The 19,487-nt window shown below is 38.3% G+C and overlaps 2 pseudogenes; one reads left to right on the top strand and one right to left on the bottom strand.

The window, feature by feature from the left end:
- Nucleotides 1-508: 508 nt before the first annotated feature.
- On the bottom strand, nt 509-14,547 carry LOC147459053 (uncharacterized; annotated as a pseudogene).
- A 3,403-nt stretch (nt 14,548-17,950) lies between these two features.
- LOC147459052 (uncharacterized) lies at nt 17,951-18,655 on the top strand (annotated as a pseudogene).
- The last annotated feature ends 832 nt before the right edge of the window (nt 18,656-19,487 follow it).

Raw genomic sequence — 19,487 nt, 5'->3', positions numbered from 1 at the left:
CACAACCTACAATTCTCTAGTTTCTAAAATTGGCCATTAAAAAAAAAAAATTGATCTTAATGTACTCCTTAACCAACATTGTCACTCTACATATCAAATTTCATAGACATGGTTCTTTCATAACTACATAAGCAATAGATATACGAAGAACATTCAAGATAAATGTGAAGATATCGGGCTTGCATGCATGGATTTTCTCTAAGCCAGCTCAAAAAAGCTTTATTCTTACAATGAAACTCCATCACATGCCATATAAACTCGAAAACATTGAGAATTTAAGCAAATTATAAAAAGCAAAAATCAAAATAAGTATCTTCACATCAAAATGTCAAGTTTTTGAACATAAACATAGTTCGATGAGTTTAAAGTCATAAAAACTATGCTTGAATGGGAAGATCTTCTTCCTCCTCATTCCTTGTCTCCTCTCCCATTAAAGTTATTTGAAGAGGAGTGTCACTAGCTTGCTCCTCAACCTCTACATTATCTGGTTCAAAATCCACAAGATCAACTATCTCCCCAACTTTCTCACTACCAATTGGAGGTTGTGGCTCTCCAAATGCATCAAAGAAGCGAGGATCAGATGCCATGCTTTTCATTCCCACCTCTTGGAACTCATTTGGTAACTCCTTAAGAGCTGTGACTCGTTGCTCAATAAATTTAACTTGAAGTGGATCACATTCCACAACAACCACATTTTGGCCTCGCTTCAATGCGCTAACAGTTGTAGTGTCTGTCCCCACAAAGAGGTCCATTACCCATTCTCCTCTCATTGAGAGTAAATCAATCAAATACACCATCAAAAGGTGAGGCTTTTGATATGGATTTATGATTCCTTTTACATCTGCACCGGTATGTTTGAACTTTTTGCAGACTCTTGGTCGCTCAAAAACATTTGTGCGATTTGGTTTGACCGCAAAATTATATGATCCTTTACTCTGCACACCTAGAGATGAGTAAAATCTAATGGTAGCAAACTAACAAGCCCAAGAAAGGCTATCAAGCTTATATCCATGAATGTTTGGATTTATTTTGTAGAAAAATAGCTTAGATGTAAGAAGAAACCAAAAACTAACACCTTACTACCAATATAAAACTTCAAAGGTTTCACTTACCATGTTAGCATTTGACATGTCATGTTTGAGTCAGTGAAAGCTTTTTGCACTGCAGTAATTTGGTCATGGGCATGAAAACATACTACTGACCAAGAGTCACAAGTAGTTATTTTTCCAAAAGCCTCTATAATTTTTTTGTAGGCAGATACTCTATACTTTACATCATCATTGACAGAGTTTGGGGCACTAAAACCATAAGGAGCATCTGCAATGGCTAGTGTGTAAGACCGTGGGGTAACAAATGTGCTCATTTCTTCAACCCTGCCTTCATGAACACACCAATGAGATGGAGACTCATCTACATTATCCGGAATATAAAGTGAGAGACCAGGAGTGATTTCAAAGCTTTGGGGTTGTTGTCTTCTTTGCCTCTCAAGACGACATCGTGAGAAGAACCGTTCAAAGTCGAGACAGATCTGCTTGATGGAAACCCCGTGGATCATTGTTCTAGAATACACAAGAAAGATATAAGAGAAAAGGAGAAGACATAATTAAAAGAAGATAAATTTGAAGCCTACCTAGAGTTGATTTTATAATTTGTAAGTGGATTCTAGAATCCTCAAAGAATAAGCTTTAAAACCCATGAAATAAATCACAAGTTACATAATCCATGGGATTCTAGAATCCAGCCACATGCAATATAAAAAGACTTGAACTTTGGATTTCAGAATCCAAATGGTTCTCTTGGGATTTTAGAATCCAAACCCAAGACCAGAAAATGGGACATTGATTTAAGATTTTAAAAACTAAAGGGTCGCCTTAGGATTCTGAAATCCAACGCTACATAAATGTAATGTTACGCACAACGGCGCCAATGTTTGCGGATCACCACGACGGACGTCCATAGCATAGCCTTCACGCATCAACATAAATATCAATACAAGGGAAGTGACTCAAATGAGGCAAGGAAACTCACTAGGGTGTCAATCCTAATGAAGTGAACTCGAAGAGATGCAACTACTAACTCTACAAGCAAATCAAACACACTAAAGCCAAGTAATCTGCCTATGTCCTTCTACACAGCTCTACAGTCATCACGTCCGTTCACCATGCAAATCATATCGGAATCGCACGAAACTTGAAGGGAAGCTACAGGGGACTATCAGGAACATATCCTATCACTGTCACAACATTCTGGAGAGGTACAAATTTCGCGATTGTTCGTCCCACAATACGCAAAAACAGTAAACAGATGATCCTAAAGGGTCGTTTTTGGGTCCCTAAAGCCTCTCCTAGGGTCAAAACAACATAAAATATGCATCTAAACACTCATAACAGCGATTTAAGGCCTAGACGGATGCGTTTGAAACCTTCACCGAATCTTGAATGCTTACACTTGAATGAAAGAGCAGAGTAAGAGGAACACAATGCAAAAAACAAAACTGAATTTGGATTACCATAGCCATAGATGCGATGATTACAAGTTGGAGCAAAAAGGTAGCTCTCTATGCGTAACGCAATAGTCACTTATCTTCCAAAAATAATCTCCTTTCCCACTAACCTTAGTGTATTATATACCTAGGGCTTTCTAAAGTGGCCGGCGGCCAACTTCTCATGGACCTTTACATACATGATTGGAAAAATTACATCTTTGACTTAAACTTGACATAGACGATTGACATTAGGCTTTTACAGGTTTTGATGTATTAAACATCGGAAAAATAATGTGACCACATTAAAACTTTGGCCGGCTAACCCAACGGGCGCCTTGGCTAGGTGGGCACTTGTATGTTGTTATCACCTCCAAACACTCCCCCCTTCCTAGCTCGTGTCATCCCTTGACACGACCATTTGTAGTCTGGTCTTCTTGTTGATGAGACTCCCCCCTTCCTTGATTGAGTTATATCTAGCATGTTTTGCTTGTTCAAATGGGGTGCCCATTTGCCTTTGATTGACAAACATGTGTTCTTTGTGATTTGGATGTTGTGGACGAGGCATTTTTGCATGTTTTTGCACATCCTGCTTTACCTTTCCATTTGTGCAGTTGGTCGATGATACCTGTTCTTTGGATACTTTGCCTCCTGGTGTAGTTGACTTTTATTGGAGCTCGTATCTCAAAATGTTTGAGACTTTGACGTGTGTGCACTGGCATCTCCAATTTGATTTTCTTTGCCACTTTGTCAATAGAGCTTTGTTGGTATCTTTGAAGATAAGAGTTGCTCTTGCCGAAGCGTAGTTGAGAACAATGTGGCCCCACTTTATCTCTTTGAAGATCGTGTAACAAATTCTTTATTATTGGTTTCATTTGATGGAAGGAATATATACAATAGAATAGTGATGGGTGTTTCTAAATTAGGGTCTAGAACCTGAATGACCAAAGGGAAAAACCCAGTGGGAAAAAATTCCTTTGGTATACGCTCTTATTGGGGTTGAACACTTGGAAGTTGAGTACCTGTTCATGCAAGGTGAGTGCTTGGGAGAATTAAAGTAAGAGTGCGTAATGCAAGTGCCAATTATGGGACACTCTATATGCACACAAGAGTTCTTTCAACAAAATCATGCAGTGTGAAAAATGAGTCGTTGGGTGCTTCGAGGAACAAATGTAGCACATGTGATATCCAAGGACATCTAAATAGCTTTCACATTTCCAAGAAGGGTTTTTTTATGTTGAAGCTTCTCCACTCATTACTCACTATGCATAGTATGTGAGTGTCTTTTGGAGTCTCTTTTTCACTTTACCAAACTTAAAATACATAGACTTGGACTCTTATGCTCACCTATACCAGCATGAGTGACACAACATAAATATGCTCAACTCCTCCACCTTGAGTAGTACCTAGAATAGCTAAGACTCTTAGACCACAGAGAATATTACTTGAAGCTTTGGGACTAATGACTTGCTCATTTAGTGGCTCAGCTGCCTGACTCTTGACTTTTATGACATGTATTTTTAATGGCGACTTGGACTTACCTATTCATGGCCTGAAACCCAATGCCATAAGTTCTTGAGATTAAGGCCTCTATCATTGCTTTGGTCTTTGGATGCCACCATCTTTTCAAGTAAGTTGGCATACTTTGACTCCTCTAGCTTCTTTTGTTGCATGGGATGTTCCGTAAGGAGGCCGCATTGTTGTACCTTTACGTTTTCATCTTTGTGAGGAGCCTGAGTTTTCAACAGTGGTTTTGGGACCCACTTTGTTCTTGCTTCATGAGTTGCTCCCTTGACTTGATGGACACTAGGCTTTTGTATCCTTACTTGGCTATTACCATTGTAAAAGCCTTGCTTTTGTAGTAGAAGACGAGGGATCCATTTTGAGGTTGTTTTTCCCTTGGTTGTGCTTAGTCTCCATTGGATCTTTGTTGTTGTTGATTGTCTTTGTGTGGGGTCCTTTGCTACTTGGTTGGTCTTAGTGGCTCTAGGTTGAGCAACTACTTTGGGAACCATATTCGGGTGCTATCTTCATAGAATCCTTGTGCTTCAAGTAGATTAACTGGAATCATCCGCTGCTGCATCTGTTTGTGTTGGGTAGCTTCGTTGAAGTTTGACTTTGGTACCCATACTTGTTGTTTTGCTTTCTTGAAAGTTCTTTTCTTCTGTCCTTTTTTGTTGTTCTTTCTCCTGCTTGAGTTGTTTTTATTCTGTTTATAGCTTGGCTCGCTCATTGTAGAACTTCTTTCTTGAGGTGAGTACATCTAGGCTGTTACTTTAGGCTTTTTGGCCCAAACATTAATGTTTCCTTGGAAGTAGCCTTGAGTAGTGATTGAATCATTTGATGCTATCCACCCTGTCACCTTTTGTTGTTGTGGTTGAACCCATGTTTCATGTATCCAAACTGGGTCTTTGACTTGGATATGCTCTTTGGATACCAACACTTGGTTGACATTCTTCGGCTTCTTCTGGATGCTTTTTTGTGATGGAAACTTTGGTTGATAGAATTTTTGCTTTGGTTTCCATTGCATTATTGATGGTGTGGCTCTTGATGTAGAGGCTTCGTGGGAAATTCGATGGAAGCTCGTTGAAGGTAAAGTCGTCTAGCGAGGTAGATATATATCAATGTTTACCTTTGCTTTACCTTTTTCTACGATGGTTGGCGATTTCTTCTCTGCATGGATTTGAGAAGCTTCATGGAGTCTTACCGTTGTTGTTGAAGCTTTTGATTGTTGTCGAAAAAAGATATTCCTCCAGCTTTCTGTCGGGACCAGACTCTCTTTGATATGATGGGAGTTGATTATGTGGAAAGTATCTTTATACTCCCTGGTACTCACTTTGAGTACAGCTTCTGCCACTCCAAAGCTAGGAATCGGCATTTTTGAACTTGTGTAAAGTGTTTCTTTGAGCTCATTGATTGGTGGCTTTCCCATCATGATCCACGTTCCATAAGTCATTAGATTCTTTGTTGTTTCTGGATCTATTGCGGCCAAACATGTAGCCTTGAGCCCTGTTTGTCCGCATAAATTGAATTTGATCATTGTAAGAGATAGTCCATCTTCTTCCTTGTCCCTATTCTTCTTTTGATCTTGTGTTTGTTGAAGATTTTCCGTTGAACTTGGAAGTTTTCTCCTTCATCTACTTTCATTTGCACTTTTTCTGGAGTCGGCTTCTTTGAAACAGCTTTTGTTCTTTCTTCAGGTATGTCAATAATGACATATTCTTGTGGTTGCTCTGCTTCCTTCGTTTTCAATTTTGCCTCCTGCTCCAGGATGTAGCTATCTGTCTCACTTTTTCTGCTTTCACACTCACAAACTTCATTAGCTTCCTTCAACACCTTTATCGTAAATACGGGAGTTATATCATACCCTTCCTCATCACAAAATTTAGTCGTGGTCACCTCATTCACACACACATCCAAGGTTGCCAATATTTGAGTCCATCCAAATGTCTCAAATAATTTCTCTGAAAAGGGTTCCAGTATGTAAGCTTCATCGTCCATTGATCTTTGTAGGATAAAATCCTCCTTCATTGAGCTTCCACACTTTGAAGCACCACACATCCAAAGTTCTTGTTTGGTTTGTAGCCACGCAGGTATCTCTTTCCCATTGACTATAGTAGAGTCAATTTCTTCTAAAGGAGTTCTATTCACATCTCTATAGCTATGGTATTTTATGCTTATTTTTGTGGTGATCTTTTTATGTCTCAAGTAGATATAGTCATAGCCCCAATATTGAACCATCTTAAGTTGACGCATGGAAGGTCTTCCTAAAATGATATCAAAATTGTTCCCTTTTCCAAAATCTACTATTGCAAATGTATGTTCATATTCAATTCCACAAGAAGTCACAATAATTTGCTCTAGGATACCCAGAGTTTTTTCCGTGTCTCCATCTGCAAGTTGCAGCTTCATTCTAGTTTTCCTAAGCGTTGGTCTACCCCATTTTTCCCAAATGTCTTTTGTGGATATGGCTACTCCAGCCCCACTATCAAGTATAGCCAATGTTTTAACTCCTTTGTATTCCACAGGTAAGGTGGTGTTTCCTTCTTCTCCTTCACAATATTCCCCCACCTTGTTTATTGGCACAGGTTTAGCGTTTGCACTTTCTTGTTGAGTTTTGTTTGATTGTTCATTTGAGAGTAGATCTTGAAGAGGCATCTTTAATCCCATCTTCCCCAAATTGTTGCCTACTTCATCCCATACATTTGGTCTAATCTTAAGCAGTTTAGATAGAGTAATGGTGCACTGTATTGGAGCTGACATCAACTCTTGCATACTCTTTGTATCCATCATCTTGGATATGGCTTTTCTATGAGATGGCACCACTCTAGTCTCTGAGTATGCCTCATGTTCTCCTATGTATGAGGGTAAGGTCTTCAAGGACTCAGGTTTGCTTTCAATTGAAACGTCCGTCCCTGCATCTCCATTTAGAGATTGAATGTCTCCCCGATAGACTTCATGCCCTGTATTGACCTCAGTTATGGGTGCAGATTGGAAGGTCGCACTTCCATCTTTTGCACTTCTAATTGCTTCCCACAGTTCATTTGGCCATGGCTCATCTATCTCTAGGATAGGTGCCATAAATTGTGATCTTGACCTTGCATCATTAGTGGTGTTGTCCACTACTTGATCATCTAGTTGAATTTCTAGGTTGTTGGTTTCTTGTGTTGCAGTCTTTGCTTGCACATCCTTTTGTGATTCTAGCTCAATGTTTCTTTGAGTTAATGTTTCAACAACCTTTGCCTTAGGCATTTCAAATCCAACACTTTTTGGTTTTGTTTCTGGAGGTGGAATTGGTGCTTCAGGCTCCATCATTGCCTGTGCAGTTTTTACCAATTCCTTACACATTTTCAACCTCTCAGTCTCTACCTCAGCATGAGGATATTTCATCCCTCGTTGCTCTAGGGTTTGGTTGGGTTTCAATCTAACCTCATATGCTTCCAGTGCAGCATCTAATGGCTCTAGGACTTTGTCTACCAACACAAATCCTCCGGAAGATGCCTTCCTTGGTTTCTTATCACTCACCACCGTTTTGTTTTCCCGTTCTTGTTTTAACTGCTCCTTTGTCTCTTGTAATTCTATTTGTAGTGTAGTTTGATTTGTAATTGTTTTTGCTTTAATTCTGTCCCTTTTGGCTTTCCAGGATTTTCTCCCAGTCCTCACTTACACACTAATTGTTTCCCCTTTTTTGGGTTGTTGATCTTTCTCCTCATTAGCTTGGTCCTCATCATTTTCTTTTGCTTGTGCTCTAGTCACTACCTTCACAGGAATTTTGGGTTCTGCCTCTGATCCACTTGGAGAAGGTAACACTCCCACAACATTCATTGTTGTTTTCCCCTGTTTGTTTGGGTGTTTTGGACAATTAGGAACAACGTGTGTAATGGTTCACTCCAAACAATATCCAATTATCTCTACACGAGAACAATTCTTGGCCCAATGATTACCTCCACACTTGTAGCATGGTCCATCTTGTTGAGTCACTGGTAGCACAATTGATGGTTGTTCTTGCTTAGCCAGAATAGTATCCCTCTGATGTCCAAATAGTATCCCTCTCGTGTAGGTTTGATTATAGTAGCACTCACTCATCTCATGATTGGTCCATTTTTTCTCAATGGCACACCATTTTATTCGTTGTTCTACTTGCAGTGCTAGCTCATCTAGGTTGGTCATTAATTGAGACATAGCCACTTGCCTTGTGTTGGTTTCACTAGATGCTAAAGGAGCATTATCCATAGTGATCTTTGTATCACTAATTTCCTCGCCATAGGCTTTACAATTGTCAACTAGGTATAACGCTTCTCTCGTGACTTGTTCAAAGGAAGTACATCCTTTTAAGTGCAAATATTTCTTGAGAGTTTCATTTTTCAAACCTTCTATGAAGAGAATTGATAATCTTTCATCCTGTGGTAACTCGCGTTCCGGACATCTCTCTATATATTGTTTGAAGCGTAGCGATGCTTCCTTCACTCTCTCATCTCTTTTTGCTTGAATGCATAGATTTGGGACACTGTGTTATGCTTGATTCCCATTTTAGAGAACTCCACAACAAATTCTTGCAATAGTTGTTCAACGTTTGAGAAGACATTTTTGTCCAACGGTTGGAACTAATTCAATGCCATCACTTCCAAGGTTAACCCAAATCCCTCATACTGTGTATGAAAATAAAATACTTGTTTGGCTCTTAACACTTGTTTGAACAAGGATGCATGTACATATGGATCCCTTAATCCATCATACTTCTTCTTGACACATTTGGCCAATTGATATGGTCTCATTGGTTCTGGTTCAACCATGTATCTCAGTGTGTTGGGGTCTCTCACAAAGACATCCCTCGTTCCTTCTTCTCGTCTTGGAGCGAATCTTGGTGGAATCCCCTTTGAGACATGTTTTGGAAATGTTGATGGATTTGTAAGTCTAATTGGTGGTCTATTGGTTCCACTCAATGAGGTAGGAGCTACAATCCCGTGAATAGCTATTTTGGATGTTTGAGGTCCATTTGATCCCATAGTTTCAATGTTAGCTTCTTGCAAATCAGTCTCAAAAAACCCTGGTACGCTTACACTCGGTTGAAAGTAGTAAGTAGAGATTGGAGTACCCATGTATGTATATCTTTCTAGCTCAATTGGGCTGATAAGTTTGTACTCTCGTCCATACTTATCTACCATTAGAATTTGCACTCCCTGGTCATCTGTGTATGTGAAGGCAGAGAGGTTCTTGTAGTATGTCAACTCTTCAATGATGGAATTTAAACATCTATAGAAGTTGTTTTGATCCCCAATAGGTAACCTATAAAGGACATCATAAGTGTAATCCGTTAGAACTCTCGTGGCTTCATTGGTTTTGATGAACCTCACGTTGGGTTTGTTGATTAGAGGATGCTTCTCCTCTAAGTCTCCAGCAATTTCCACTTTTGCTCTTTCGAACTCCCGCATTTTAGTTGATTGGTTTGGCTACCTACTCATAAATTTTCAATCCAAAATGTCACTGGGATACACCAATCGAGATCGTAGTTCCAGCTCCTTTTTGCATGAAATTTTAGGAGTTGATAGACAAGGGTATGAATAGTCTACTCCCAAACCCACTTTGCATTTGGATCACAAAAACCTGAATTTTCTCAAAATTTTGGTCTGAAGGATCAGTGAGGATCAGTGTTTGCCCTATTTGACAACTGTCTTTAGGTTTTTTGACCCTCGTTCTTTTGAGAAAGTTGTTTGTCTAGTTATCAGCTACCTACTCACCAAGTCTCAACTCAAAATGCCAATATGGTACACCGATCGCGATCGTACCTTGGAGCCCAAATTGGATGAAACTTGTGGATATGGTAGACAATGATGTGTATAGTCTACTCCCCAAATCTTTTTGAATTTGGACAAGAAAAAGTCATGTTTTCACCAAATCTTGGTCTGCTGCAGTGGTTTTCTGACTGTCTCTGTTTTTGGCTATTTTGGTGATTTTTTTTTTAAATTTTGAAAACTCATGTTATCTTATATAACCTAGGTGTATATGTGGGTAAAGTCTGGTCAAAATCTGGCACTGAGATACACCGATCACGATCGTAGTTTGGAGCCCAAATTGGATGAAACTTCACCAGCTTGTTCACTAGGCTATTTTAAGACTACCTACCAGACACTTTTGAATTTGGACTCAAAAAAGTCAAGAATTTACAGTTTCTTGGTCTGAAGTGCATGATTTTCCAATTTTGCCTGGTTTGATTGATTTTGGTGTTTGTTTTGGGATATGAAAGCTATTTGGGATTGTCCTGTGTACAGGCTATCCCTCTGTATGGTTTCTTCTCAGTTTTGATGTGTTTTGGTCTACTGAAAGTCAATTTCTATGCCAGTTTAGCAATTTTTGACTTGGATTTGTATTCAGATGGTTTGACAAGTATTTTGAGGTTTCTAGCTCTAGGTCCTTTAGACTTTTATGTTTGTATACACCTGAGGATCCCATAGATGAAATCTGGTCAAAATCTGGCACTTAGGTACACCGATCGCGATCGTAGTTTGGAGCCCAAATTAGACCAAATTTGGCATGCTTGTAGACACTGATGTTTTAAGGCTATCCCCCAAGTCTTTTTGCATTTGGATCACCAAAAGTCAAGATTTTATAGTTTCTGGGTCTGTCAGGCTAGTTTTACCCAAGTGGCCTGATTTGATTTTTGATGTTTTTGGGTGTGGTTGCTTTAGACAAACTTGTTTAGAATCCTATCAGGAAGGCACATGTCAAATCTTGTACAATTCTGACACTGAGGTACACCGATTGCGATCATAGTACCTAGGCCAAATCTGATGAAATTTTGCAGGCTCTCTCTGACAAGTATTTCCCAGTGTTTGGTGCTACCACTTTGTGATTTGAATCAATTTCAGCTCTATTTGGTTAGATTTTCTAATTTCAGAGTGTTATGGCCCTTTTGCCAAAGTTATGGTTTTCTGGTTTCTCAACTCTAACTTTTGCCCCAAATCTGACTGGAATGTGATTTACTTATCCTACCTAAGTATAGATTTGAAAGACCATAAGAAAATGAATCAAACAAAACAAACAGGATAAAAAACGGATGATGGATCAGTACTCAATCAATACAAAGGAATTTGAAGAGAAAAAATGCTTAAAGCAACCTCACTCACAACTCCCTATATCTCTCAAGAGTAGATCTAGCCAATCCACCGACCCTAGACTCCACTAAGCACTAAACCCCTGTCTAGATGCTTCACTCAAATGTAAATGGAATGAAAATTATCTTTTGGAACAATAAGAAAACTCTGAATACGCACTCGGTCACTCATCGCCTAAGATTCATTCCCCGGCAACGGCGCCAATGTTTGTGGATTGCCGCGACGGACGTCCTTAGCATAGCCTTCAGGCATCAACATAAATATCAATACCAGGGAAGCGACTCAGATGAGGCATGGAAACTCACTAGGGTGTCAATCCTAATGAATTGAACTCGAAGAGATGCAACTACTAAATCTACAAGCAAATCAAACGCACTAAAGCCAAGTAATCTGCCTATGTCCTTCTACACAGCTCTACAGTCATCACGCCCGTTCACCATGCAAATCATATCGGAATCGCATGAAACTTGAAGGGAAGCTACATGGGACTATCAGGAACATATCCTATCACTGTCACAGCATTCTGGAGAGGTACAAAGATCGCGATCGTTCGTCCCACAATACGCAAAAACAGTAAACGGATGATCCTAAAGGGTCTTTTTTGGGTCCCTAAAGCCTCTCCTAGGGTCAAAACAACATAAAATACGCATATAAACACTCAAAACAATGATTTAAGACCTAGACGGATGCGTTTGAAACCTTCACCGAATCTTGAATGCTTACACTTGAATGAAAGAGCAGAGTAAGAGGAACACAATGCAAGAAACAAAACTGAATTTGGATTACCGTAGCCACAGATGCGATGATTACAAGCTGGAGCCAAAAGGTAGCTCTCTGTGCGTAACGCAATAGTCACTTATCTTCCAAAAATAATCTCCTTTCCCACTAACCTTAGTGTATTATATACCTAGGGCTTTCTAAAGTGGTCGGCGGCCAACTTCTCATGGACCTTTACATACATCATTGGAAAAATTGCATCTTTGACTTAGACTTGACATAGACGATTGACATTAGGCTTTTACAGGTTTCGATGTATTAAACATCGGAAAAATAATGTGACCACATCAAAACTTTGGCCGGCTGACCCAACGGGCCCCTTGGCTAGGTGGGCACTTGTATGTTGTTATCACCTCCAAACAGAAAGCTATCACAAGATTCCAAAATAATCAAAAACAATACTAGAAGATATTCAAAGTCATTTTTGTCCAAATACCAAGGTATTTTAGACATAGTTTAAAGAACAAGAAATTATAACCAAGGGGACAACTCACCGTGTTAGAAAATAGCAACATGTACTTCTCCAACACATGGAGTTTGCTTGAGTGTGGATGGTACTGCACCACCTCATCCCAATGAGAACAATTCAATTTTTCAATCATTATTCTTTGCATGTGCAACATGGTCTTTTGCCTGATGATATACAAAGAGAAATATTATTCATGATAGAAAGAAAAACATCAATGAATATTTCAAATCATTATAATTACAAACCTTTCAAATTCTTCTCCCATTCACTCTAGAGAGATGATTCCACCCTTCACATGTGAGAGTACAACAATAATCAATTTTTCACATATTCCTTCCAATTGTCTGGACATGGTTTTATTTTCATATCTTTGGGGATGGGCTTTGGTGAATCTTCTTTTGATAAACCTTTTCCTTCGAAAGATGCATGTGACTTGCTTAGCTTTCCCTTCTCATGTAGCTTGAAGATCTCCTCTTGTAAGTCCCAAACTTCTCCATCTCGAAAGGCAAGTTGAAAATAGTTGTCATATTGTTTAGTATTAGGCTTCTGACCTACTCCACGACCACCCTTCTTTTTCACTTCAAGGCCACACTTTTCACAAAGTGCTACTTGAAAATTTTCATCGACTTTTCCACCACGCTTTATGGTATCAACCCACTCACTATGAAAGAATCTTATTTTCTGAATGAAAGACATCTCCAAATGAAAGTCCGAGTCAATGTTATGGTCAAGGGCAAGAACCTTTGCCTCCTCATCTGTTAAGCCAGTATACACCCAACACATGGCCATTTTGTATGTGTCCACATGCTCATACTTTGCAGCAAGCTCTTGCTTCGTAATCAATGCGTGAGTGCCCCCAAGAACACAATATGTAAAGGACAGTATTGGCCTTTACCCAAGAATTTTCTTGTAGGACACTGTTGTCTATCCACCAACAAGCAAAGGTAACACAATGGCATTTGGCTTGTTTTTCATTTTGAACTTTAGGTTATGAACATGCTGCTCAATAACTGCACGAACCTCTAAGGGTCGTTTTCCTGTGTAAGGATCCACATGTGGACGCTCAATTACACTTATGGGCAAAAATATGGGCAAAGGATCTACCATATTATTTTATTTAACCCTTTCTCTCATAACATTTAAAGAGCTTGAATCTCTTGTATGAGGTAAAGGGGCACCAGGACCAGATGGAACAATCTCTGATTCAGGAAGAACCTTAGACTCTTTTGGTTTACCTGACTTTTTGCTTTGTTTCTTGCTTGTAACAAGGGTTTGCATCATTGTTCAGGGGGGCATGTCCCTTTGAACCTCTTCATCACTACAAGAACTTGAATCTTCTTCCTCCTATTCTTCTTCTTGCATGTAGTCGCTTGAAGATGTCTTCTCTGAGCCAAAAAATCTCTCCATCACTTCAGTATAGGCTCTCCCAAATGTCTACAACCATAAACAATGAAGTTCCTTGAATATTTCAAGCTAAAACACAAAAGATAAAAAAGGAACAATAGAAATTGAATTCTTACCAAGCCTCATGTTTGCATGGCATCAATCATCAAGTCTCTTGTGCTTATAGGATTCACTTAAGTGATCTCAAAATCTTTCAATAGAATAAGAACAGCAAGGAGACTTGAGTCATTACGCTGAGCAAGAAAATATATCCTGTTTTTTCCTTTGTGCTCTTGTACTTTATCGATGTGCCCAGCAAGAGTAAACTTATTGATATCACTTGAAGGTCCTTTATGTTTCGCAACAATTAAAAATGTAGTTGTTGAATCAACCAATTGCTTTTGATCCCCAAGACACCCAATGAAAAACGCCCAAGCATGCTCATATTTGGGTTTGGAAAGAACATTACCCCAAATATTTGTTTCTTTTGAGCTTTGAAGTGTTATTGCTTTTCCTGTAGGTGTGGCTTCTATACTCTTTTCCTTTGGATCCTTCTGGTGATGCTCTCTAGTGAGCTCAGTCGATGGCTCACGAGGAAATTGTTCTGCAACAAAAAGATCCACACGATAAGAATGAGGAGGACTTCTAAAAAGCCATGTTGCTTGAAGGCATGGGCTTAGTGGTGCAAGAAATTTCTGAGAAGACATTAGTGTACCTGAGTACCCTCCTGAGCTTGAACCTAGTTGAGGTTGACCGGAAGTTTGCCGCTTTGAAGTCACCTTAAGCCTTTTACTTGCTTGAAATTGTTGCGAGTGAGATGCCATGAACTTAAAAAAAGACACAATCATGACAAAGAAAGATTAGCATATAGACAAAATAAAGTATAAGAATGCTTTATGATGCCAAACAATGAAATAAAAGGTGTAGAATCTGGGTTTATAAAGAGCCTCTTGTAGTCATATTAAGAGTGAAATGTAATTTAGAATCTGTGAGATGCAACAAGATAAGAGTTTAGGATTGTGGAATCTCCCTATACAGAAAAGTGTTGTGTGCTATCTAGAACTTAGTAGAAAATTAAAAAGAACGATGGTTTGGAACTTCAGAGTATCTATGGTAAGGATAAAGAAACAAATATCTTTACAAACACGTCTAGACTCATGTGGATTCTAGAATCCATTTGGAATACCAAAGAAGCACGAAGGGGACATAACAATGGAGCATAATGGTCAATGTTAGAAGAGCAAAAATGACAATAGGACTACGGCGAGTGCATGCTGCGGCTTTGCGGCTGCGGCATGTGTCAAGACCGACAGTGTCTTAATGGCATGATGGATCTGACATGTGCATGTTCGTTCTGAAAAAAATTTGAGATAGCATGCACTCGCAGTCGTCCTGTTGTCGTTTTTTCTATCTTCGCACCACCAAAGCACTCTCTTTTTCATCATCTGTGCATGGCTTTTACTGAAAAAAATGAATTGCGTACCTTTTTTCCTGTTTGTGGCTCCAGATGCTATTGCTTCTCTTGTCTTGTCACGTTTTCTAGAGGGGTGTGTCTGTTACATTCTTTGCCTTAAACATTGTAGTTTTTGGATTCCAGAATCCAAATTTTTTCCAAAATTGGATTCTGGAATCCACAGTCTCTGTAAAAATGGATTTTCGTAAAAACAAATTCTGGAGACCAGAGTCTAGGTAAAAATGGATTTTGGAATCCACAGTCTCCGTAAAAACGAATTTTGGAATCCACAATCTACGTAAACACGGATTCTTGAATCAACAATCTTCGTAAAAATGGATTCTAGAATCCAGTTTTACAAAAATTTGGTTTCCAGAATCCACTTCATTCATAAAACCAGATTCTCAAATCCACTTTTGCAAAAATTTGGTTTCCAGAATCCACTTTTTCGTGGACTCAAATTCTGGAATCCTCTTAGTTGGATTTGAGAATCTAGATTTTCGCGACATTGGCTTCCGGAATCCACCTTTTTAATAAAATTGGATTTTAAAATCCACGTTTCTAAAAATTTGTAATCATAACACCAAAGATTGCACAAAGTTGGATTCCAGAATCCACTTTGATTTGACAAGTTGTATTTGACATGCAATATTGGCCTTAAAAGTTGGATTCTAGAATCCAACTTTACCATAGGCTTCAATTCTAGAAGAAGTTATACTACTCTTATCTTTTCTGAAAAAATTGAACCAATAAGACATGTCTTTTTGTACAATTTTGTTAGGACACTGTAGTTTTTTAACTGATAATATTCTTATAGTTTGTTATTTTATGAAAATAAACAATAGGATTCTGGAATTCAATTTTTTGTTCCACTTTAGATTTTAGTCATTATATTGTGCTTCACTTTTTGAAAAGATCACTTATTAAAAAACACAGTTTGTTTTAGCACCAAAAAATTTTAAGTGACCTAGTGGTTTTTCAAATTTTCTACAATTTAACCTAAAAATGTCAATGCATAAAATTCAAGAATTTCAAAAAATTAAAATTACTAAAAAATTTGAATTAATGCTCCAAATATTGACTAATCCAAAAATTCTTGGTTACCTTGAAAAAGGAATTGTTAAAAAGAAGCACAATTGCAAGTGAGTGCGATGAGTGCTCTAGAGCTTGGAATACAACTTCTACATGTGAAAACTAAGACCTTCGTCCCCTTTCAAAGCCTCTTATTTTTTAATATAATATATTTTTATTATTTTTAAAAATAAATTTTATTAAAAACCCCATACTATGTCTCCCTTTAAAGCTATAAGCATGCAAGTTGCGTCATTTTGTGTGTCACACTTTACCAAATGGAGCTTCTAAGTAGTCCTAGTAATGTAAAACCTTTTTGTCCTTCTATGTCACTAACACCTTCTATAAACACAATTTTTCTTACTAGTGAGGGAACTCCAATTTCTAAACGGTGCTCAAGAAGAGATTCTTTTAATGTAATGGAAGAAGAACTACAGCATCTTCATGGGAATGAAGCAGTTAACAACACATGCCATGAGCAACGACAGACTCAAGGGGTAAGAGGTCAGAGAAAACAATGACTTCTTTCAAGGCGAGAAGTTCAAGAAACATCTAGAGAGTTTTGTTGTGCCAAAAAATTGTTTGAGAAGCTTAGGGTTTCAAAAAATCCAACAAGAGCGTAGCAATTTTTTCAACTTAAAGAGGGGTCCACAAAATGTATTCTTGAGGTCATGTATACATTTCTCCACCTTCTCAACAAAATATGTTGTATCGGATGTTGTTGTTTGCAGAGCAAGTTTCCTAAAGGTATTTGGCATAAGCAATTCAAGAATTCAAAAAATCATATCGAATGTGATCCAAGAAAGTGTTTCTTTAGCATTTAGCACACATGAAACCCCCCAATATTGTTTCCTGGTTGGGAAATTTAATCATCTTTAATGGAGAAGTGCTACCTAACTCAAACTTCGCACATCTACCCGACAACTTTACTGAGCGAGGTATACAATTTATATGTGAAGTCGCAAAAAGATAGTCTAAACTCCACTCTTTCTCTACCATCTTTCTTGCAAATTTGGAGACAAGAATTTCATCATGTTAAAATTTCCAAGAAGAGCAGGATGGGTGTTTTCCAGATATGTGCAAAGTTAAAAGCAAAGCGAGACACAGCAAAGACTACGGAGTAGAAATGTAAGTTATTTTATTTTGGCTAGCTAAATTAAATTACTTCTCTCAAAAATCTAACACTCTTCAAACTCTTTTACAGTGCCCATTCTACAAGCATTGAAAATTCATAGGGAGCAGCAAAGCATAGAGCGCCAAAAGCTAACAAAGTACAAAAAAAAGTGTTCATAGAAGAAAGACAAATATCTAGGCCTAGTCATTGATGGCATGGATCATAAGAAAACAATGTTGCCACATTTTATGAGTCCTCCAAAGAATCTCAAAGAGGAAAACTTCATCCAGCTCTATGTTGTTGGAGCCTTAGTTTTCAATGGTGTCATATCATCAAGGATCTTTAGTAATTTTCCAAATATTCCTAATTTGACAATCACCATCATTCAAAACATCATTGAAGAATGGCAAGGTGAACTAGCACCTGGAACTAGCACCTGTCCTCTACTTAACAACTTGATAACACTAGTAGAGAAAATAAAAACCAAGTTCTCCTTACATACTTGAATATGATGGTGCAAAGGAAGATATTCAAAAAAGTGAAGCTTGGGGTTTTACTAGTGGGACACACACATGACCAAATTGACAAAATGTTTAGCAGGTTCTCGATAAAGTTGGCAAAGAAAAGCGCATTTGACCTTCCACAAATCTGTGTCTTGCTGGAAGATGCCTATGTTCCCAAGCCCTCCATTAAAATAGTGGAAGAAACATATGATTTTATGTCTTTATCAATTGGTGCCTCCACTAACATGCCATCGTTTGCATATCTCAATGATCATAGTTTTCAACATCAATTTAGAATCAAGTAGGTAGAGGAACAGACTCTCATGTGGTGTAAAAAATAGTCAAACTCTGAAGATTGGTTGCCATCGGAGGGATTGAAGTTCTTATTTTTTGTTCTTGATTGTGAAATTCATTGAGCAAAGTACATGTTGCTCTTTACAACAAGTGAGACACAAAAATTAGAGAGGGAAAACCGCCCTATTGATCCTCTACAATGCCTAAATGAGATCAAGGAGACAATACATGGTGCACTTGTGTATTTCCCAGCAAGCTCTCTAGAATGGTGGGAGACTTTTTTTACAAAGCAGGTGAAGCTAGTTGAAGAGCTCAAGGATGACACGTTTCATCTTCAGCATGCATTTGCATGGAACCATGGTGCTCTTTGCAAAAGGAGTGGTAATGTTGTGGCTAGTGGTGTAAACAATGTGCAGATTTCAATAGATTTGTTATCTCTTATTCATGGAGAAACAAGGGAGATGTATGTTGGCCCAAGGAAGAGCACAAAACGTTGACAACCGGAGAGAGAAATGTGGGAAGGAGATGTAAATGAGAAAAAAGAGGGCACAATGATTGCAGTTCTTGCCACAAATGATGAAAATTATCATCCCTTTTGGCTTGCAAAAGTCACAAAATTTTTCAGAGAGCACAATGTATTGATGGCATGGAAGTGCATTGGTATCAAACAACTACAGAAGATCCATTGAAAGGAAAATATGATCCTTAGATGGTGAAACCAAGAAAAAAGGAAAAAAAATCAGGAAGTTCTCGTCGTGTGGACACACTTAATCTAGAGGATGTGGAAATCCTTGTGTATGAGTTTGACTTAAAGAAATCTGGTCACTTACGTAGATCAACCATTGAGATGTTGAAGCAAAAGGTCAAAGATCTCCCCTAGAGATTAAAAGGGGAAATTTTCTCCTTTTCAATTATTGTAATTTATTTTGTGTTCGAACCATTAATGAAGTGTGAAGGTTTTGGAATCCCTTAAGTGTAGTGATTTTTTTAAAAAAAACATCTAAAGGTGGGTTTTTTTAATTAAAAAAAATGAAGTCATAAAATAATATGGTATTTTTTCAAATAATCTTCAAAATGTGGCCGTTTTATCATGTTTTTTAGTAAACTAGACTTGAGTTGTCGTTTGGATGATTTTGTTGTCATTTTTCATGACTTGCTGTTAAAGCCATTAGAGCCTAGTTTGGCCCCTATACCCCAGTGTAGTGCTACTTTGGCAGGGCACACGAAAGATTCTAGCCGTAGAATGACTCATAGAGCCATCCATAGGACTAGACAAGTTTATTTTCCTTAGAGAACGCTTCATGATAGATGTTTGTCTATTGACGACAC

Source organism: Adiantum capillus-veneris, chromosome 4 (genome assembly GCF_014529385.1).
Source record: "Adiantum capillus-veneris isolate H3 chromosome 4, ASM1452938v2, whole genome shotgun sequence".
In the NCBI taxonomy this organism is placed as follows: Eukaryota; Viridiplantae; Streptophyta; class Polypodiopsida; order Polypodiales; family Pteridaceae; genus Adiantum; species Adiantum capillus-veneris.
Note: the sequence above shows the minus strand (reverse complement) of the source record. Positions and strands in the feature narration are given on the sequence as shown.